Raw genomic sequence first — 24,503 nt, 5'->3', positions numbered from 1 at the left:
GAAAAGGCATTTTAATCCTCTAAAAATATTGAACCATTCCAGAGCAGAGAGTCTAATGATTTCAGTCCCCAGTTGTTTATATAGCTCTAAACCCTGCATCCATGATGACATTTCATTTTACATCATTTGTTTCTTTAATCAGTTGTGTTTCATAAAAACAGCCATTCAGCCAGGTCAGCAGGGAATGTGCTGAGCTACCACGAGCCACAACTGGAGTCACTGATTTCATCTGCCTGCTTGCAGCCCGAGCATGTCCGTGTGGTCACAACGCAGCTGCCTGGGGAGCGCTGTCTGCAGCAGCTGTGTGTCCCAATACATTACCCTGCCCAGGCTTTCAGCAATAGGATGTGTTTATTCATCCCTAGCCATTGCTTTAGAGAACACTCTAAAATCGGGTTTGGCCCTTTTTGCTTATTATTTAATACTTTTCAGTGTGGCCAAGTCTTGCCTTCATAACTAAAAAGCCACAATTGTCTTCTTAATGTCTGTGGCACCCTTCATTTATGCTGAGAGTAGTTTTTGATCCTGTCCCATACTAATTGAATTGATCCTTCCAGCATGGCAATTACTGTAGCCTTTGAGTGCCTTCCAATACTCATTAAATAATGTGACTTCATATCCCTTAGATGTCATTTCTTTTTTTATTTCCCCCCAGAGGAGGTATGTGCACAGTAGAGCACCTTGGACACAGTGTCTGTATCTTGGTGTTGTATGTTAAGCCATTTTTTTTCATGGTAAGTTTCTCCTGGAATTTGAATATAGTTTCCAGACTCGAATGGGGCAAATATATCTCAAGTTAGCTTGCTGTTCTCGAAACACTTCATCCATTAAAACTAATTACATTCACCAAAACAGACAAATGTATAAAAAACTCAACATAAGCATATAGATAAAAAGGAGCTCTTTTAAGAAAACGTTTATTTTACAGAAACAAAAGAACTTAACTTGCCCCGTAGATTTTAACGGGTCAGCTACTGATCGGTATTTATAGCTGCTAAAACCTGTTTTCGGCATTGAACCAAACAATCCCCTGGCTCCAATTACTGTTATCCAGAGAGTATCCCAGAAGGTAGCAGCCACAAACAGAGGGGCCAGGCAGAAAAGAAGAAAAGTAATTTAGTGATTCTTCTGATCCCTCCTTGTCTTAGTGTTGGATGGTTTGAGCAGAACCGTACCAGATTCTCCTCCCCCTACTTGTGTTCATTCAGATTTCTCCAGCACAGCTCTTCTTAAAAATAGCCAACAAAACACTAATTGATTAATTCACCTACCTTGGGGATTTTCAAGCAAAATTACCTCCAATCAAACATTTCTCTTACCAGGATGCATGCTTGCATCTCCTGAGTAACTGTATGAAATTCCTTCCGTCTGCTGTCATTGCACCTGATTAAACATCACTTACATACCATCTTTCCAATATTTGTATTATTTTTATACTTGATTACTTGCATGCTGGTACTAATCAAAGAGCTCCAGCTGTAACTGCAAGAACACAGGACTTGTAAAATACCAGACAGAAAGACAGTCTCTGCTCTAAAGACTGTATCTGATTTCAATTGGATATGGACAAATGTTTCTATATTTCTCTTGCTGTTCTTCCCCAAGTGACCAGCAACATAGCTTTGGTGGCCTGAAGCTTCCCAAAATGTCCTACAATCTATCATAGTTCTTTTGGCTATTTTGAAGTACCTGAAGGTGATGCAAGACCATGAAAAAGAAAAATCTTACTACTGAGCCTATTGATGAAATCCTCCTCTTTCGACTGGAGGTAATCACAGGTTAGTACAGATGTGGTAATTTGACACATTTTAGAATTTAATCTCTGTATTGGTTTCTTGTTTGATTTACAAGTGGACACACAGAGCAGGGTTTTTTTTATGGAAAATGAATTTTGTGATTTTTAATATGATTACTGAGCAAGGAGAGGACATAGATTTCAGTCTTTTGTAAGCGATATCATGTGTTGCATCATCACACAACAGTCAGAGCAGTAAAACTAACTAAAATGCACCTTTGGGTGCAAAACATTTTTGTATGCTTCCAGTATTGTCAATCTCTTATAATGGTAACATAAATGCTAGGTTGAACGATCCACGGATTTACTTCCCTTTTTTTTTTGGAAATATTTCCAAACTGCCCAGGATTAAAAGGCAAGAATAGTACTCATGTTTTCTAGCTTAACAGCTAAGTTGGATACCTATCTTCCTTCAAAAGGTGTTACACTTTGAGAAAACAACACAAAACTTACTCATTTTTATGCCTCTTCAGTTAGACTTGCAGGTCGTAGCAACCAAGATGTCCTTACAGTTCCCAATTCCCCTCAGCCCTGCACAAGCAGTGAGATGGGTTATATTCTTTTAGAATATATATTAGAAGGAACTGTTAACTAGATTTCAGTTCATTAGACTGTAGATCTTACACAGGTGTCAGAGGGCATTTTGTGGCCTGCAGGCACTTTATTGCTGTTGAAGACAACTGAGGGGGTAGAATGCCACGTAACCTCAGTGACATGCATTTATCAAACTGGCAGCTGAGCAACTTCTATTTTCAGTGCTGTATGTAGATCTCTGGAAGATAAGATCATACAAACTCACAAGCTCCTTTTTTTATTTTTTTTTTATTTTTTTCTTTTTTTCTTTTTCTTTCAGGGCAAGGCTCTGCTCCAAGGCTGGAAAGTCTCTGAGACTCCACAGGAGTGTTACCATGGAGTTTCATGGGCTTGGGCTCAAGCCGTAAATATTTAAGTGGAAATAGTAAAATGAAAAACAAAAGATGGGCCAGATGCCCAAACGAAACCATCTAGAGCCTGAGTGAGCTGGAGATAAGGTTAATGTGACATTCAAGATAAAGTAAAAGCAACATTTTAATTAACACGTTTTCATCTCCTATCACAAAGCTGCACTTGCCTTCATAATGGAATCAACCTTTCTTTTAATATTAGCTTGCTTTCAACAAAAGCAGCTTTCAACAAGCAATTTGGGGCGGGGGATCACATATTTTGCTTTAATAAAATAGAAATAGCAAGGACATAAAAATATGAATTTTGAAAGCCAAGCCTTGGTTTCCCAGTGGGAGGAAGTTGAAGTGTGCCAATTTCCAATAGCTCTGGGTTAGGATGCTGTAAGCATGCATGGTGTTTATTGACTTCCAAATTAAAGCAGTCAATCTCAAGGAAAAGCAAAGTATCGAAGTCCATTCTTTCATTTTCACGCTGTGTGTGTAAAATAGTAACAACCAGCAAAAAGTTACTGAATGAACTGCCACCATTGCAGCCATAAGCATCAGCCCTTCTTTGTTTACCTCGTTCTGCTTTTCAGCTTTTTTCTCTGCATCTTTCAATCAATCCTATCCTTCTCCACAACCAACAAGTAACCCTACATGTCTCTTGGATTGATTTATATTTATTACTCGCTGCAGTCATTCTACTTAATTGGTTAACTTTTTCCAGATGACTGTGAGTAAATCTGTGTGAATAATTCACAATGAACAATTTACTCAGCAAATCTGCCTTCTTTTAATGTTCTGTTTTCCAGTAAGAAATCCTTTGTTTTGAAGTATTCACCCGCTATGGGCTGGCATTGCAGGTGAGTGCTTGTTTCACTACTGTTAAGCAAGAAATACAGCAGAGGTCCAGTCTTATCCTTCAGACAAAGCTATTGCCCACCAATTATGAGCCAAACAAAATCAATTGAGATGTCTGGAGTACAGTTCCCAATCTTTTTTCCTATAACTTGTCTTCTTCTTCCTCTCAAAGCCTGGTCCAGATCTTACAGGCTCCTGTATCTTCACTTTGTCATACTGTAGTACCCAGTATTTAAGCTCCAACTAGTTTTTATTGTTCTTTTTCAGTGAAATTATCATAGCTTGGAAACATACAGCCCCAGTTACAAAACCAATGTTTGTTTTCTGCAACAGTCCTGCAGTTCCCTGCCTCCATGACTGTTCCTTCTAGGAAACTTTTTACTGTACTATTCCATCTCAGCAAACACAAAACCCAGAAGGGGATGAACACAAGCCCACTGAAGCCTGTTTCAGTGAGTGGTTTGGTATCTAGCGCCCATGTGTGTTCATAGGCTTTCTTACCCTAATATTACAGGAAGAAACACTGCCCTTCTCTGTGTCCGCAAAAAGTCACACAGCTGGGGAAAATTGCATGGTGAGGGTGCATCTCTTTTACCCTTAAAATTCCTTTTTTCTTTTCACAGAGTTCTCCTACAATGTTCAAATGTAAAATGTCTGCAGCTTATAGCTTCTTGTCTGACACAGTCAATGCAGATATTTATATATGATTGAATTAGGTTATGTTAGGAAGGCAGACATGTAGACACCACAGTGTTTGTGAAAGACTGTGTTTGGTAGAAAAAGAAGACATGGGTTGGTGGATGTACCGCCTTAATATTTGCTGACAAAAAAGCTGAGACAATTCTTTTTGCCATTCAATTATTTATCACTTATTTCTTTGGCAGAAAATAGAGAAGATATTGAAGAGAAAAGGAGGAGTATAGCCTCATTTGGTCCAGTGGGCCATGGTTTACTCTCAACTGCTGTATCACACAAGCCATCAATAATGCATTTTAGCAGGACAGAATTCTGGCTCTGGTAACAGAGAAGCTCCACTGAAGGCAGTGGGACCACTTCATAATTACATGAAAGGAACTCCTAACATTCTTCTCTCTCTCTAGCTTTTAAATTTGATGTGCATTTCAGAAGCCCTGTTGGTTTTTTTTACAGACATTTTAAACAAAATGTTGAACAGGTTATTTGCACAAATGTCCATAAACAGGACCAATTGCAGAAGAGGATCCTGCCATATTTGGATGGGTAAAAGTCTAAAATACATCTGAGCCCCACTGCAGGCACAGCTGAGCCCAGCAGCCGAGGGCTAGAGACTCAAGGAAGGGCTATCAGAAAGGGAAAACTCTGCACTGGCAGCCAGGGCTGAGGAAGACCAGTAAGAATCAGTCCTGCAAGCCCCAAGGGGCAAATGAGAGAGGAATTTTTTTGTTGTATCATTTACCTCTTTTAGCAGCTACTTTAGGAAATTAATCATGCCCTGAAAATCTTTTTTTCTTTCCACTGACTGAAGGCAGTCTGGCTTGGATGCAGTTATCTGCAATGTAGGCACAAGTATGTTCTGATGGATCCCTCCCCAGGCACAAATAGAACCAAACATGCTTTACTGCCAGATAGCAGGCCCTTTTGAATGATAGTTTTGGACTTAGACGCTCTGGTTCTAAAAATATGATGTTTTTACCCCTTAAGGCTTTTCCTGGACTCTTGTCTTTGCTGACCTTTTTGATGAATACTGTGATATATGAATAAAATGCCATCTAAAATATTACTGCAAAAAGTATACATTTAATATAGAATAATTGTATGCTGTGTTGGCTAGAAATTTTGAACCAATCTGATGTTTCTTTAGCAAGCTGGTAAAGGAATAATGTTTTCTTAAATTTTCCATTCTTATTGTGACTTAAACGCTTTTGCTTAATTTGAAGTTCATCCACTGAAAGGTTAAACACAAAGTTTTGAGTGGGAATGCCTGCTTTAAGACAATGCTGTGTTAGAATGGAAACCACTAGGCTATTTAGTAGTTAAGCATCTGAGCCTGCTTCCACATGAGTTAGACATTTCCAGAGGCCTTGGCAAAGCCTAGCTAAACACAATGCTTATTCAGTTAATAAAAAGCGCTGCACTTTCTCTCCTGACAAATCTGACTCCTGAGTGCTTATTAATACATAGCATTGCAACGGCTTACTTTTAGCTTCCTAATGCAAGCCAAAAATTCAGAATATCAATATATTAAATTTTCTTCATTAAAAACCAACATTCAAAATGAAATAAGTCTCAAGACTCACACTTTTCAAGACAATTGATATATGGGCTTGCCAGACCTATCACTTTAGCACAGAGACCATTTTTGTCCTTTTAGTGTCACAAGTATGTGAAACCCACAACCATAAAATAAAATTCAAATAGGTCTAACAGGCAACTTTGTCTAGAGATTTTTCCTCCATAGAAAAAGTATTCAGTGGCTTGCACAAAAGTTCCACTGAGATCTGAACTGCTGCATATCAATGGGCTGGTGAATTTCAAGGAAACACACAATTCTTTATTTTAATCATCTTTTCCTCTGCATTGCCTACCTTTACACACATATTTGATTTGGAAGCACTCATAGCTTTCATACCTTCATTAATCATTTGGAATGAACACTGGAGACCTTTTGGGAGATTCAGGGGGATGACATCATGATCAGGGTTCTGAAAAGACTGATTAAAAATGACAGGAGAGCACAGCTGGGAAATAAAGCTGAGTTGATAACACATTTTGTCTGACTGCTTAAAACTTGTTAACCCACAATTCAAAATGAAGTTTTTAAAACGCTGTTGTGCAGTTGCTCCTTTATGAGTACAACTTCAGTATGAAAGAATATAGAAGATACAAATGCAACAGACAAAATGTTGGTAAGAAGAGATTCTAGCCTGAAACCTTGGAAACCTTAGTTCAGTATCTTCCTGCCAAGGATCACCCTTGGGAAGAAATTTCTATCTGTCTGGTTAATTTATGAAATGATCCAGTGCTGTATGTGCATTTCTTCTGCTGCTCCACAGGACTGAAAGACACTGCATGCCTTCTGCCCTGGCCTCATCATTAGTTGCATTGAATCTTACAGTCAAAGAACTCAGAGGGAATTAGAAAAAAATTATAAAGGAATATGGAAAAAAGGTTAGTTAATAGGAAGTGTCATGGACACCTACATGCAACAACTCATAGGACATTGAACTGGCCTGTAAGCAATACAGTTGTTTAGCAAAATAAATAATTTATGCTCCTCCTACCAGGAATGACTTCATGAGCATTTCTAGAATTTTTAACTGAGCTCAGAACAGTTGATCCATGCTACACAGAAATATAGCTGAAAAGTATCCAAGTTTTTATTAGTTTTCCAGAAGAATAATATGGCCTGGTTTTTCCAGCTGCAGATTGGGCAAGTCCCATTTAATGAATGTTTTTAAATTTCCCAAGTATTAATGTTAGAAGTAACACAAGATTCATTAGCTGAGCTTAAAGCAGTTTTTGAAGGTGTGCTTGATGGAACACGAGCTCATCCATGATGCTCAGAGGACACAGCAGATTTCTCTCCATACAAAAGGGCAACTATTTGCTAACGTAGGCATCAGGAAATCTTGGAGCCAGCCATTGAGATTCAGGACAAAATGTGTCTGACTGAACACTAACGTTTTAGCATTTTGACATTGCTCTTAATTTTCTTGGGTTTTCATCCAGAAAGCAGTGATTTAAAGACTAAAGGCTCTGTGTAGCAAAAATGTTCCACTGCTTTTCCAGTGCTAAGCCAAGAATGTCATGAAACAGCTTTTTGGCACCCAGGCGAGCTATTAAGCAGCAGCTCAGCTGGGACCCCAAACCAGGTGCCTCCTGCAGAGAGCACTCAGGAGGTAGACTTTTCATGTTAACATCTCTCCACACCTTTTTCCCCTCCCAGACTTCATTCAGGACTGTGACCTCTCCTTCTGCAAAAGCAGTTCTCAGAAGTCAGTCCTTTCAGAGACAAATGGTCTTTCTCCTGAGCTCCATGTTGTGAGCTGTGTGACCACAGTGACTTCTCTTTCTACTGCTGAGATTGCTCGTGGCCCTTTACACAGAGTAGGTAACAGCACATACTGAAATGAGCATGACTTTTAGATATAAACTGAGTAGTGGTTAATCAGCAGCTCCTCCAACATCTTCTGAAAGCTTTTAGTGGGGCCCATTTGGTCTTTTCATCACAAGCCAAATTTTATGTGGTCATGAAGAGAGGAGGCAAATCAAAAAGGTCCTTATGGAAAAAAGGAAGATAAAAAAATAAAGGCTCAGTTTCACAACCATGATTAAATAAAACAAACACTTTTGCCATCTGATTAGAAGTGAAGGAATATTTCCAAAAATATTTTCTGAAAGTCACCTAAGTATTTCAGCTGAAGGGGTGTTCGGGGAAAGTGAGTTGTGATGGATAATAAACCTGCCTTTCTTGTGTTTTTGACCTTTTTTCATTTTCTGGAAATACATTGCAGCAGCACTTGTCAGAGTGGTAAGCTGTAAATAAGTATCACAGTATATTTGCAGAACATCAGATTCAGGACCACAAGCACTCAGATGTGAAACTACTCAGAGCAATCAGGTTTATCCACAAACCAGGAGATTTTAGGTGTTTGCTCAAAGCAGCTTCAGCACTGAGTGTTTTGCTGTTTGCCCTACAGATAAAACAATAAATAGTTTCAATGTAGTGCATTCACTACATAGGCTGGCAGGAACATTAACATATTACTGAAAGTGTTTTCTGACTTCAATTCTCCTTTAAAAGACTAGGAGTCCCAGAGTGAGATACCAACAACAGCGAGGACCATCTGATCGCTCTTGGTATCAATAAACAATTACTCTGGTAAAATGTTCTTGCATTTATTAAGTTTCAGCTAAGAAGAGGAATATTTGAGAAAAGCACTCACCAGCCAAGGGGACAGGTGGCAGGCCTAATCTTTTGTCAAAAAGGCCATATTAGAAGGGGAAGCAATTTAATACTATGTCAGTGCCAATCAGTATTACTTTCATGGAAGACTGCAAACAGAAGACTCTCAGGCCCTTGCTAATTAATTCACATGGAGATATTGGTAACAGATGCTAAATACATGATTAGTCATGGAATCTTTGGTGTCCCCTTTAAAAGAGCTATCACAAAAAATAAAAGGATTGTACCATTAGAAGCAAGAATTGTACACTTCTGAAATTACTTACAAATAATATATTCCTGCACTCACCATGGTAGTTCTACTCTGCAGAAAATTAAAGTACCATGCTCATATTTGGTTCAGTAACTTGCTCTGAGCAGAACTAAACAATGTACAAAAGTCTTTGCCTTTGGGAAAGCATGGCTTAGCTCCATTTTTTAATGTGAGACACATATCCTTTGCTTCACTTTTCTGTTGTGAATACCAATAATTTGTTTCTTCCATCCTGAAATGTTATGAAACACGCTGAAATATGTGTGAAACACTCAGTAACACTGCCCACCAGCCTGACCTTCCTGTTCAGCTCTTCCTTCCTTGCTGAGGAGAAAATACACACATGGAACTCCAAAGAATCAAAGATTGTAATGTTAAAGTTATGTGCTGTTGCAAGCTAGGCCAGCTCCTAAAAAGCATGAAAAATCAGAGTAAATGGAGCCCAGTCTGGCAGCTGTGAAAACTTTCACTGCTGGTGCAGCCAAAGCAGATGCTTCAGCTTGGAGCAGCATCCAGCAAAGCAGCCAAATCCTGGGTCATATGGATGGAGGGTTGTCCAGGCTGGCACTCAGTGCCAGGGCTGCTGTATGTCCCATCCTCTCTGCTCACAGTCAGATGTGTTGTGTTATTTACATAAAGTGACAGAACTGGAAAAGCACATGGTGGTAAACCTGGTGTGATCCCAAAGGAAGATACTTAAAAGAATGAGGATATAAATAGATCTTAGCTCAAGTAATTCCAATCTTAAAGGGAGCCTATAAACTACATACCAAACCCTCACACAGCTGAAAGCTGCAAAACACACACCACATACCTCAGAGGGGATAGGAAGGGTTCACAGGTGGCAATAAAACTCAGGGGCTGTCCAGGAGTCCTTCAGCTCCAGCCTGGGAAGGTCTGGGCTCAGTGTGCATCCAAGAGCTAGGACAACCTAGAGGATGACCCTGTGGCCTCTGTTTATCAACAGCTGGCCATCAGATGCTCCAGCACATTTTATCTGAGCAGCATTTTGTTGCCTGTCTCTTAACATGTCCCAGACATAAAAGTCCAAGTGGGAAAAGCTGTGCATGTGTGCTTGGTATTTAGCCAGCCCTAACACACCTGACCACACTTCTAATCTTCTTCTCAGATAAAGAATGAAAACAAATCTAAAAGATGCAAAATTTTTATGTGTTGAAGAAGTGAAATTGTTCTCAAAAAAAGTCATTGTGTTCCTTATGAGACAGGGCCTGAATCCAGTGGATGTTTCGCTGTCAGGTTCAGTGGAGCAGATTTGAGCCTGACACATTGCTAAGACAAAATCTTCCCAAAAGGCTTGAGCAGGATGACTCTCCAGCCTGTAGGACAGTCTGGGAGAGCAAGATGACAGTAATGACGGGAGTTAACAGCAGTACAGAGCAGAGTTCCTGAATGGGAACTGTGAACACAATTTTTTTAAGTATGAATTTTGCTAGGTCTCATCTTTAACCAGAAGAAACATAAATACATGCATATTATTAAGGAAAAGGCAGCTCTATTTGTGAAAGCTGAAATTACAGGTGGGTTGGCCTAAACTGAGGAAAAAAAAAAAAAGAAAATACTGTCCATTGATAGAATATTTTGTTGCTAATGGACTATATTAGGCTGTGTGGTGTGCTTTGCTTTTTGCATGCCTTAACTGTGCATTTCACCATATATTTCCAGAGCCTTCCTGTGCAAGGTTCAGAGGAGCCTAAGAATTGCTGAATGAAGTTGTTTTTCCTGGGCGAAAAGATGAAACGTTTGAAATGCCTTGCAAGGTCAGCTAACATAGAAAGACATTCTCATTAAAAGATCAAATTCCATTCCACAGAAACTGATTTCCCCATCGTAAGAGTAGGAAATAAATGAGGTATATAAGATAGAGTATGTAGTGAAGAAGCTTCCCAAGGGATGACAATAAGGCACCACTTTTGCTTTGCTAGGATTGTCGTCACTTTTTTATCAGGTAAGACAGAACAGCTCAGAAGAAAATTGTAAATATAACATGAGCTTTTTCTTCCCATGGGATCCCTGGTCTGCTAAGGTATTCCCCCTGCCTGGTGTGTCTTATCTTGTCTACCCACGTTAGCTCCAGGTACGGTTTAGTTTTTTCAAAGTTGTCTAGGAGGAAAGAAATCATAGAACACCTCTGAGGAGAAGAGAGTAGATGTCCCTCTTGTGCCTTCGGGACCTGCACTTGCCTTTTCCCAGAGTATTTCCCAGGATAATTTCCCAGAGTATTTCCCAGGGCCTATTCTGCATCCTTCCAACATAAGCTCTGAGAGCCTTGACCAGGGATGCACCTCTGGACTCTTTGAAATACCACAGTCATTCAGAAAATGCATTTTTCCTTTCATACAGAGCTTTAAAAAAAAAAAATAGCAGGTTTTTCTCAGAGTGAAGCCAGATTTTTGTGCTTGTTTCTGGCTGCCTACCTATATACACAGTCTGGCTTAGCTTATCCTCAACACACAGGATTGAACTTGGGGATAGAATATTTGGCAGTTGCATTTAAGATGTAATGAACAAATCAGTTTGTCATCAGTTTGTAATGGTGCAAACATTTGGAGTATTTCAAGAGAGCTTGAATAATATTGTGCTCTCCAAAGTAAAATGTTAGCATTTGGTTGGTGGCAACAGTGGGTAAAAATGAATTCTTGTTGCTGGAATGTTAGAGTTCTGTGAGGTTAACCACACTTCGGCCAGCATCAAGCCAGAAATTAGCCTCTCAACTGCTAAAACAGCAGCCTAAATGTGCAGATTTGTTAAAGAAACCCTCCATGGTTCCTGTTTGAGCCCATTCAGAGAAGGGATAAAGGAGTTTAGAGTTAATTTAGATTTGGTTAAGCTTGGGCTAAAATTGCCCCCTGCTATGTTATTGATAGAAAAATAGGTACATCTGCTCATTACGATTGTATAACTTAATAAGAACCCAAATTCCTTCAATGAATTCACACAGCTCCAGGGAATGACAGCTGGAGTCAAGTTTGAGTGCAAGTGGTTACCATCAGCTCTGCTCCTCAGGCAGGGCTTGCTGAACCAACAGGAGCTGGAGTTGCTGCATACCTCCCATTATAAGGACCAGTTTTTAAATATTTATGAATTTGCTAAATTTAAATCATTTGGGCAGAACAGCTTATTGTTGCAAAATTTGTTTCCACTTATACAGTTCATTAAAGCAACAGAGATTTGTGCACAAGTGTATATCTAAAAAAATCAGACCTTACTAATGACCCAGGCATGGGAACTAATTTTATGGTGAAGAAACATCTGTATTTTATCTGTTTCCTTTAAACATTTAAAGAATCTACAGGAACTTTTTCCCGCTGTAACCAGTCACAACCAAGCCATGACAACACAAAAAATCTGCACATGCTTGTCACAGTGTTCTTGAAGTATCTCTGAGTCTTCAAAAGAAGTTTTTGTTCTGATTGCTGAATTTAATTTTTTTAAAGGGAAAATATTTCTCCTTTCAGCAAGATGAATCACAATAATAGTTTTGACAGAAATTTCTTCAACTTAAATGAGAAAAATGGCAGTTCATTTGTCATTGCCTTCTCAAAAAAAAGAACATCCTTACAAGTATCTCAGTGTTTATCCCAAACAAATTACCTTTTATCTGTGATTTCTATCAACCTATTTCAGGTCTGAGTTATTTATGGGAACACAGATGTGAGCATTGTTCCATATTAGGAAATTATACTGAGGAACTAGGAAAAAATACTGAGATGCAAAAGAGGAATTTGTGATTTGATTTACTAGTTAAAACAAAGGTTAGCAAGCCTTGAAGGGTTAATATTTAGGAAAAGCTTTAAGAAAGTTGTCATATGAACACACCGATGATTTTTTTTTTTGCTTGCCCTTTTTTTAGCAAAAGATACATTTGGTAAGAGAACAAAAACTGTTTATTGATTATGAAAACCAGTCAGAATGCATGAGACATTTTAATACATCATTAAGTATGCCCTTTATTGGAAGGAAGGAAGGAAGGAAGGAAGGAAGGAAGGAAGGAAGGAAGGAAGGAAGGAAGGAAAAGAAATATAGAGACCCGTACACTGTCTCACAACAATTGCAAGGAAACAGCTACACATATCATGAGTATGGAAAAGAGTTGGAGAAGGGCATTTTTATTTAGCTTTTCTACTTAGAAATATACTTAGCATACTACAGTATGCTTTTTTGCTAGGTTTTATGAATGTTTTAAGCAGGTCACAGAGATAAAAAAATGAAATATAAACTAAAAACGTTATTTGCAAAATAAACAGTTGATTGGGAAACAAGGCAATTGGGTGTCTAGTGTGCAGCAATGCGTTGTGAAATCAAAATTGCTTTTGATTTCGTGGGACTTAATGGAAGGGAGAAAAATAAGTTATTGATTACAAAGCCCTTCAAAAATTCAGGGCAGTTCTTGCTCCAAGTTCATTGGAGCTTTGATTGTGTATCATTTTGCCTTCGTATGCAATGAACAGGCACAATTCCTCCTCATCTGTTCAGACAGCTGTATACATAGTAATAAAAGAATAACTTCCACATACAGACACTACCTACTATCCATAACAGGATGCAAAATAAATTACCCAGAGCACAGAGACTGATTTGAAAATGTCAATCTCTATCAGCATTAAGAAAAGCCTTTATTCGAATATAGTTATCATGAGTATAGGATACACTAATGAACCCTGTCTAAAAGATGTCCTTTCTCAATAATTTTGGCTCAATTTCTATGAGTAAGTTAAAAACATCCCTATTTTGGTTTCAGCTGTGCTGGACCAGATTTACTTCACAGAGAACCTGCACCAACAGTTGCCCTGAGTGGGCATTGGCAACCAGAGGTGAGGAAGGAATTTTTTAAGCCAGTATTATCACTGACCATCATCACTGATCACTTGGTATTATTACACCAGGACCCAGATATACTGTACTGCACTGTGAGTTTGATATTAAGCAGCTAATAGGATGTACATATTTTGAAATAGGATTTTCTCAGTTTAAAACATAAATTAAAAGAAATAACTCCTACCTCTTACAACAAACTTGCAACATAAAGTCTTCCCCCATTAATCTGTGATTGATTATAATCACAATGGTGTAAACAGCCATAAGCTGTAAAAATCCCAGTCAAAAATATTTACATTCTCATTTTAAAAAGCATCCATTTTTTGTTGTTATGAAAGGGAGTCATCCTTCTGCTCAGAGTTAGGAATCTACTCTGTGCCTTCCTAGACACTGGGATTATTTGTGCAGCAAACAAATACCGAGTGTGGGAGCACTCATCCTGGTTCTAACCATGTGTTAGTCAGGCTCTGAGAGAAATGAAGAATTATTATTTCCCCTCTGAGACGCTTATTGTCACAGAATCTGGATATTTCATGAGCATGCTTGAATCTGTCTTTCAGCATTTATTAATATAAGAAAAAATGTTGTTTCTGTTTTAAAAATGGAAATAACCAGGAATGGCTAAGTACCTAAAAGCAGACAACTTGGAACTGACTTTTTGGAGTACTTAACATTTTATAGCAGGCTGTAGTTATACATTTTTACAGCACAACTTGTATTGACTCAGCTGCCTTTCTGAGAGCTCAGCACTTCTAAAATTCAGACCTCAGGTATTTTCAACTGGGTGCTCAGATCTGAGACAAACACAGTCAGTGACCACCTGTGAAAGGGCTGGTGCATAATTTGCCCACCACTGCCAGCAGCTCACTAGCAGGGCAAGGGACTGAATTTAACCCACCAAAGTGGCAATTTGCTCTCTCAAGAACAAGATTTTCCAACTTCTTACTAAATATCTCTCTTACTTTTGGCTTTATCAAGATGTGGACTGGAGTATTTTGTGTTGACTTGCAAACACTGATGGTCACTTTTGCTAAACAGTGCAAATTCAGTGTAGCTTTTCTGTGTAGTATTAAATAGACACAATACATTCTGCTGAGACCTTTTTGCAAGACAGAGGATGTTCACTTTCTGTAGTGCCTGATTCGTTGAGTACCGGCCTCATTTGTCCTGACTGCAACTTTGCAATTTTCCATGCAAATCCCATCCTTGAATTTTACTTGTGCCATGATGAAAGGAATACATATGGAAAGTACAAAGCAAAAATAAAAATAAGAAGTAGAATCTTCTGTTGCACACCATGATATTTTAGTATGATGGGGAGTCAGCTAGTGTTAAAATACTACAGAAAATATTGACATGGAGCTGCAAAGCAGAGATAAAAGGCAAATTCTGAAAATAGAATATACACAAGCAGTATCCTACAGCTAAGCCCAAGGAGACTAGACTATAAATTCAAAAGCAACATTAGAAATAATTATGTGTTTTTCTTTTGAGAAAAAGAAACAAGCACATATGTGCAAACATATTATGAGAGTTTCCAGTTCATGTTGTCACTTTCTTCTTTTTGGAAGATTTTATTTTATTTTCTAGTATTGTATCAATAAAATAGCATTATTTCTTTCATCCTTTTCATTCAGATATCAATTATTACCTCATAAAGCCACCACACTTAAATGGTCACACAATGTTTTCTTAGAATTGTTTTTCCTATATTAGCACCAACAATTCCTGTGTATAAGCTGGTTCAAATAAACTCAATACTCACTTTTAAGCCACTCTGACCAAAGCCTACACTTTCCTCTATGGTGTAAAATCTCTGATCTTAATAACACACACACACACACAAAGCTGTCCTGAGACATCAGATCTATGCCACCAGCAAAAACTGATCTACTCAGGATAAGAAACAGTCTTCTCTTTTTGTGACTGGTTCGGCGCCTGCTTGCATCCCTCCAGAATTCAACAAAGCCATGGCCAATGTTGATATTACTGATTCTCAGCTTGCAAAGCGCTTTGTCCCCACCAGAGAGCTGTTGAGTTAATCCCTTGCCTGAACAAATGCAGATACTGCGAGATGAAAGCACTGTGTGCTGGTGGAGCTGGCTCCAAAGCAACCTGCTCCCGCAGCAGGGAAGGGCAGGAGCTGCCTTTGGTGACAGCCCACAGTCAGATGGGCTTAGCCAATTGTGAAACCACAGAGTAAGCCTCCCTTTCTTCACTCCTGCCTGGGCCAGCCCAGAGCACAAAGCCCAAATTTTACTAGGGATATATTATGGCTGGGAAATGGAGCGTGCACAGAAGTGTGTGTTTACACAGATATTGGTACGGTCCCAGCTTGGAAATTCACACAAGCTGCTGAGGAAAAGTGCAGCTGCCTTCTCATAGCCATTCCTGCCACAGGAGAAGATTCTGCTTTCCATCCAGAGTCAGTCATTATATGTGAGTTAATTTACAGTAGGAAAATGCAGAAAATGTTTTTAAAAGTTTAAAAAGTTAAATCTTTAAATGCTGTGCATATAAAAGTAAACATTTCAGCACCTATGATCATTTTTGCAAGCATGCAACTCAGCATTTTGTTTTCTTTTTTAGAGTGAGTTGCATGTGGAGCTGGATCCATTGTTTTAAACCGCAAAAATTACTGCAATATGAAAGGGAAGAAAAAAGGATTTCCTACCCTGCTCCAGTCAGCCCCTTTTTCTGACTGAGCTCTTTCTGTCTTCTATTCCCAGTTTTGTGCAGCAAAGCCACACGGAGGCTGAGTGTCCCAGCAGGGTTTCCCAGATCATTGCCATGGCACGCACGGGTACCCACTGTCCCCTCACACAAACTCCTCTGGTGAAAGCCCAACCCTCTTCTGGTCTGCTACAACCATTGGTCATGGAAAGAAAGATCCTTCCTATATGAAGTTTACTGTAAAGAATTTATATCACTTTGTAACTATAACTTCCTTTAGTCCCATTACAACTCTAGAAATTTAACAGGATAATTTCTAGAAGGGAAGATTAAGTTATTCAGTTCTGGCATGCCAAAAACTATTGCAATATCCAGAGTTGAAACCCAAAATTGCCTGCCCCAAAACATGAACTCATGTCCCACTTATGCTGCTTCCCTGTTTTAGCCAGTTCTCTTCTACTTTCTTTAATATTTAAATGATGACAAGAATTATAAATTCTAAATTTCATCAACCACTGTCCATTTGAATGCATGTCTCCCTTTCTATTATTGATACTTGTAAATAAATTTGTTATTTACACTATTATAGCATTGCTATTTAATCCTGAGATTTATATCTATCTAAACCTACTAAGCCCATGACAACACTGCTCAAATAATGCTAAAAATGCACCATAACAAAAAAGATGGGAACTTTTATGCATTCTCTTCTTAGTGTTTCAGCTGTCTGGCTGAATACTGGTAATGAGGAAACAACAAAGCTAGGAAGAGTAGAAGTTATGAAAATGCCTTATGACAGATTGCATGTCAGTAGGAAATGTTTATGCTGTCATCAAGAAGAAAATATTTGGATATTTTTAGTATTGAACATATTATGGTACACAGAGAGACAACAATCATAGCTGGTTTTATATATGTGATCTAACTAATACAAACATGCTTGTTATTTATGAAGCAGTAAAATAAACCTAACTCTTCCCTGAGGTGATATTTTACTTAAGAGGTAAACTTATAAAACCATTTAGGTAACCATATAATTACTTTATAAGAAACCTGAGGGCTTCTACTCTGCTGGAAGTTTTGTGTGCAGCCTTTTCATTTTCAAACCTTTAGTTTCTCCTCATACAAAGACAGATCCTTTCTACCAGCAATAGCAGAAGAGCACCATGAGTTAGAATGACGACAAGAACTGCTCTTTGAAGACTGTAAGGTGCCACTTACCTCCCTGGGGACAGAGGATGCTCAGCACCTTTTGAGTCAGCTCTGTCTCATAAGATGTCCCCTGTCTCATTCTCATCTATCCTGTCCAATTTCTCAATCTAATCTGTGAGTAAAATACTTATTCTGCAGTGCCTTAGGTGACATGCAGATAACATTTCTGTGAACAACTGAACAACAACTAAACGAAAACTTTTTAAACTATAAAATCAGGGTAAAAAAAGTGTTAAGCCTTCTTGTAAGTATAATTTGAAGTCTCTAAAACTAAATCTATGGGTCTTCTGTGAACATAGGTGAGAGAAAAGGCAGTTTTCTCTTCAGACACAAAAGAGAGACAGAGGTATTTACTTACAACATTGCACAGCCTTGTCTGGGCCCAGTTTGTTAGACTTATACCACAGGACACTTGACAGCATAATGATATAAAATTATATAAAATGTAAAGGAAAGCAAACACCTATTTTGAAGATTTACCCACTTAGCACTCAGATCAAGTGCCTGCATCTCCAAGCTTAGCAATAACAAATTATTTCAGAACAAAGTATACATTCTACTGGAAGGGTGGAAGGGCCATGATATATATTTCTATCACATTACATGCCTACCATCATGAATCTTAATCTTCACATTAAAGTCACAAGGGCTACTATTGTTTGTATCCTTTGCATTTTCATCCCCCATCTGAATACACTCTTCCATTTGAAAAAAAAAATTAAAAAATGCTTTGACACATGTCTGGGCCCAGTGAATTTAAAAGAAAGAAGTTTGGTTGCTATTCCTTCCAGTTGTGAAACAGGAATTGCTTTTGTATGAGGCTGGGTCTAACAGAGTGAGACTAAACATTTATAAAATCAAGTAGGGATTGAAATATAGCTTTGTGGTTACTAACATTTTGCAGCAGCATATCAAGTTTCACATTTCATCAGCTGAATAGAGTCTGTGTGCTGGGCTATTGTGGTTCAGTAGCTGACAGCAGTCAAGTAAGTGCTGCTCTCTTCCTGGCTTAATCATTTCTATTACACTCAGTGTCAAAACAATAATGTCAGTGAAATAGGCTTGCTGACATTATAGATTAGAATTGAGTGATTCTGAATGTCCTGTGACTGAATTGCATTTTATTTCTAGAAAATTACACATTACAATTGCAAATTAAAGAGCTTAGATCTCAACAGGCTGTATCAACAAATATGGAGCTGTGGACTCCATGCTGCTGGGGAGATGATCCATCATGAAATTCATGAGGTTTAATGTATACTAACAAGAGAACAACTGCTGAAATACTCAGCCATGTGTTGGAGGCTGAAGAAAAATCTATTTTGTTAGGAGGGATTAATTCAGCTACACAAGAGGTGAGAATCCCTGGGGTAATCTTGGAGATTTAAAGGATGTTCCAGAAAAAGAAAAAAAAAAATCCTAGATTTTCTTTCTCCCATCTGTTGAACCCCACAATTTACGAAGTTCACTTAAGAAACACATTCAGAGTTTAGAGAGCAGCCACAGTAGCAGGCTGCAGAATTTCTGAGTGACTGACAGCTACCAAATGACAAGAAGTAGGATTTAATGACTGCAGTCATCAGGACACTTACTGAGAAAGAGCAGGGCATTTCTGTCATCTGCCCTTTAGATGGCATGGACAGCAACTGTGTCCCATCACACTCTCCTACTCTAGTCTTATAATATCCAAGTGTTACACTCTTGCCAGAATATGTGCAGCTTTGAAAAAAAATATATATATTCCCTCTTAGAGTTCCCCTAGAAAATCAGCAAATCAGAAATTACTCTGGAATTCATAAAATAATCTGAAGTTGCTCACAAACAATGAGTAAGACCAAGCTCAGGGAAACCGCAGCCATCAGTCACAAACACAGATAGAAATAACATTAACTATTTGAGATTTTTTGATCAGTGCATTGGGTCACTATTGTTCCTCTCACTACCTTGTAACCTTCCAAGTATATCCTTTGTGAACATATGGAGCTTCTCAGATGACTAAAGATGGAAATTTCCAGTTATAGCAATTCTCACATTCCACATTGTTTTCGTTTCATCTTGTAGTAAACTTTAACTATGCAGTCATAATTAGAAGATGAATTCCTAGGAGTTTGTATTCTATCAGCTAAGGCAAGAAAAATACTAGATGGTTTGTGTCTTTGGTTTTATATGCATTCTTCTTAACGGGAAAGTACATTAATCTTGTCTGAGCAGGAAGTAAAATTTATTCACAGCCTACAAAAGTTCATATGAATTCAGTATATCATTTGCAAGTGCTGCCATACAAGGAGAAAATTAATCATATTGTTCATACATGGGAGTGTTTACCTCCAGAAACCAAAGTAATAGGTCATCACTTTCAAGGCTTTCTGAAAGTCCATTTAATCATTCACCAGAAATAATACAATCAAACAAGTAATGAGCAACAGATTCTCAAAGCAAAAACTAAGGAACACTTCACAAGTAAGAAAAAATGAGTAGGAAATATATGATCTGAATGCAGTTCATAAACTGCTAAAAAAATTTAAAAGACACTCGTGCCAGCGTCTCGTGAGTAATGTGGAAACAGAGAAGAAATCAAGTTTGTGGAATAAACAGTTCTCATCAATATCATGACAAAACAACACTTATGAAGAGCAATGAAAGAGAGGTGGGGAAGAGAGCAAGACTCCATGAATTGATGTAATCCATCATATTATGAAAAGAGCATTAAAAGTGAGTTGCATGGTGGAGCTTATTTAAGTTTTTGGTTAATTCTTAGTACTGTTGTTTTGAAGTTGGTTTGAAAATGCATTGGTCAGACATCAAAATTATGAGTTTATTTTTAAAAATGGTCATGCTTTTTGATCCTTTGCATTTAGTTGATGCTTTTTGAGACAAGAGTCCAGGGTGATGTGTTTTCAATATTTTCTCTTCAATTGGTCATACAGACTAGGTATTTATTTTTTAAAAAATCGTATTTTAGGTTAATTTACTAATACAAGGTAAGAATTTTTTGTGTGTGTGTGAAATTCCTGATGTAACTGGGAGAATGCGGAACTCTGAAGTTTCTTCCTCTGAAGAATGACATCCTCTGAAGATGTCAGCTTCAGTCCCATGTATGTAAGGAAATATATTAGTTACAGAAGATATGGACACATTTACCAACTGTGTTTTGACATGACTTTGCAAAAGCTTCATTACTTCTGCTCCATGGATGATTACTGAGAAGCCACAGCTTTACCCAGTTATGTGACTGACAACCTCCTCTTTGTAACGGAATGAGAAAGTTTGTCCTAATTTCATAGTTAACAGAAAGCCAGTCATGCACGAAAAAAAGGTATACGTTTTAGCAAGGAATAAAGAGTGCCAGGAATACAACTATTTGTTATGGATAATTCCAGAACATCTGTTGCTCCCTCCCCATGGGTGGTCCAGCTCCAAAATATCCCCAGCTTTTGCCCCTTTTGCTGTGCAGCCCAGATAAAGCAATGTTGTACAGTATCTTGGTTAGTGCTGCTTGCTGTTTCCCACAGGCTAATACTGCTTTTTCTGAGGGAACCATAAATTCTGTGTGAATCATAGAAACAACCACTTTAAGTTAAAAAGAGAAATTGCAAGACCACATGGGAATAAAAATACAGAACTTATCCTCCACAGCGGGTTTTGATTAATTTATGTTTACAGTTACAAATACGCTCTCTGCTTTTATCTGACACTGTTTTCCCAGTGCTTTGTCCATAAAGCAATTCCCTTCTTCCTACTCTTACCCAGAGTGATGGTGGTTCCTTGGGTCACAGTTAAACAGTTTGACTCCACGAGAGTAAGTGCAATACAATCTTTCAAATGGTCACTTATGGCGTTTTAGCATCACCTCTGCCTTTCGTCTGCGTCTGTCTTTTTCCTCCCCTTGTCTCCCCCGCCCCTCTCTTCCAGATTCACAAGCTAAAAGGGGACTATTCTCACACAGCAGAGCACTAAAACTCTCTCCAGATGCTCCAAGTACATCACAACCTGTGGTTATTGCTCCAGAAATCTGATGGAAGGACACTTCTTGGTAAGGAATGTTCCTAATATTAAGCATTTATTAATGTGAGGTGATTCTTTTCAAGTGCCTATGGCAAACTCAGTATGACGAATGAGAACAGAAACCGAACTAATAAGCTAAAAATGCCTTGTTTGTGGACTATAGACTGGAATGATATTCTGTTATGGGAACAGACAACAAGAGAAGCTTCTTGGATCTCTTAAAATCTAAAGTGCCTGGCTGCAGATGTGCAGGGTGAGTGATTATGCACTTATTTGCAGCGAAGGTCTACCAAAGCCTCAAGCATTCCTCAAACATATCTTTGCCCCTGTGGTCACTTTTACCTTCTTCTGATCCTCAAAGGTCAGTCAGTCCCTTACTCCTGTCCATTTTCGTTTTCATCACTTTTCCCACAAAGAACAGACACAATAAATTAAGTGGGCACATCAGGTAACTTTTACAGTAAAGCAAATTATCTGCCAGATAGAGAAGCCAGAGAGAAGTAGAGATGCTGAGAACAAATGAAAGCACTTGGCTTTACCAGATTTTGGCACACCCAGAGGAAATGTAAAGGGCAGCTTTGATTTCCCCTGCCTCCTGCCCTCTCCCTGCCCAGGACAGGCTCTTTTCATTTCAGTGGAGTGGGAGATATGGCTTGGGTGAGGTGCAGCTTCCTGGCCACTGCTCAGACAAAGCAACAGCTATCACTCCCTGCCCAGCCCACCCCTGTCCCTGCACTGCCCAGGGGTGCTCACCACAAAGGCCAGACACCCCCCATGGCACAGTGGTCACCACCATGTCCCCATGGCTTCCTGGTGTCCCACTGCACCGTGGCTTGGCTCCCAAGGTACCACTGAACAGCCATGCAAACAGTGGCCTTGGCAAGTGGCTTTGTGCCAGGACAGTTACCTTGGGACAGCAGCCCTGGGACTGTCACCTTGGGACCAAGAACATTGCCAAGGCCACCAGATGTCAAAACAAGCTGTGAAAACACACTCAGAAAAAAACTGGCATTTATAGAGAAGGGGTTTTTACAGTACAATAGAGGTTCTACTCTCCCATGAAACATAGATCCATAAGCTAATCAACAGCTATGCTTTTAACAAGAATCTTAGGAAATCTATAAATTTTCCAGTCATTTCTGTGGGGAAAAAAAAATCAGACTTCATTTTCTGATAAAATATTATGACTAAGTTTGTTTTCTTTTTTCTTAACTTGGAATAAAAAGAGCAATGTTCTTTCTGAACAGTGCTAATTAAGTCTGGGTATGTGATCTAGGAAATACAGAGCTGTGTACCTGATGGAAACAATCATCTTCAATTGTCAAGACACTTCTGCTTCTTTTCACCTCAGTTTCAAGTACATCTGGTTTCCACCTGCTCTGTTTAAGATTGGTTCCTCCCTTTTTCAAATGTATCATGCTCTCTGGTTTTGGCCATGACTCTCCAGTGGCATTTAACTCAAAAAGTCAGCTCCACCTGGAATATGGATGCAGCAAGATGGGAAAGTGATGGGTTACAGGAAATTTATTCTATTCATGAAGGGACACTACAAACTTCAGAAGGGGCAGTTTAGTTGGCACATGAATATACCAAGTCTCTCTGGTTCAAAGCGTAAACTGCTTCAATTTTAAGAAGTGGATTTATATTTTGACTATTGCTCTCTAAAAATTTGTTTTGGTTGGTGTCCTTAAACTTTTACATCCTCTGCACAAGTTTTTCAATCTATCTGACAGCATACATCCCATCTGATAAGAGATTTTCCAGGGTAAAATATGTCTTCTGTCTCCATGACTATTTCCCAGAAGGTCTTCCATTTCCCATCAGTAGTGGCATTTATTGAAGATGATTGTGTTTTTGAGACCTGGTATGTAAAGATAACCATTTCATTTTAATTAGTCTTCATAAAAGCTAAAATTATATCCATTTTAAATTCAGAACTGTAACTGTAACATGAAAATTTCTCCTTAGATGTAAGGAAAAAAATTATTTACCATTAGGATCATTGGACACTGGGACAGAAGTTGAGAGAAGCTGTGGCCTCCATCCTTACTGACACATGAAACTCAGTGGGAGATAAAGTGCTGAGCACCCTAAACTTTATGTAGGAGGAGAGAATTACACACTTCCAGAAATCCCACCTACACATTTCTGTGATGTGATTTTCAGCATGGATTTTGCTCTATTAAGCAAAAGATGTATCTGTTGGGCAGACTGTAGTAAGAAGATATAATAGTCCAGAATTTTTGCTTGGTCCTTTTCTTCTACCTGTAGCAGAAAAATCTGCTCAGAGTCTACAAAAGCCCCAGGAGGACAGGCACAGCACTTTAAAATATCAACATGTACACCCATTGATGTACTTCAGCAACAAGACATTAAGCATTGTAAGGTTCAAGAAATAAGACAGACACCTATCATATTCAGGACAACTCCTTGGCTCCGTCCTAGAAATGAAGTTTTAATATCAGGTTCTTTTAGGGGAAAGAGGATGTAATTGTAATGCTAAAGAGGAAGCAGCTGGAGTATCATCTGGTAATGTGGAAGTCCCTGGAAAGAATCGTTTTCTGCTTCATATTGATATGATTCGGCTGATGAGGGAAATCTGTGTTTTCCCAATGTAACTGTGCTGATGCAACCACTGAAGTGGGAAAATTCCTGCTGTTTTCAAAATATAGCTTAATCCCTTATTCCCTGAAGTACTGGATAGTCCTAGAAAAATAGTCCATATAACAGAGGTGTGCAATGCAGCTTTACAGTGTTACAAATACAGATCAAGTACTGCTACATCTTTGTGCAGATTGCATTCCAGGTGCTTTTGCAAATCTCGGCTTAGATGATGACAACATTGAGGAATTTTTTTAAAGGACACCTCCTCATTTTATTTCTACTGTTCAAAGCATGATCTGTGCACACTAATCAGAGTCTGGCTTGAATAAAAATAATTTTCAAGGCTGTTCCATGCAGTCCCAAGACCAGGCAAACTGGAATGAATTTAGTTTC

This window comes from Zosterops lateralis (genome assembly GCF_965231275.1).
Source record: "Zosterops lateralis genome assembly, chromosome: 3".
Taxonomy (NCBI): domain Eukaryota; kingdom Metazoa; phylum Chordata; class Aves; order Passeriformes; family Zosteropidae; genus Zosterops; species Zosterops lateralis.
This window is presented reverse-complemented; position numbering follows the sequence as displayed.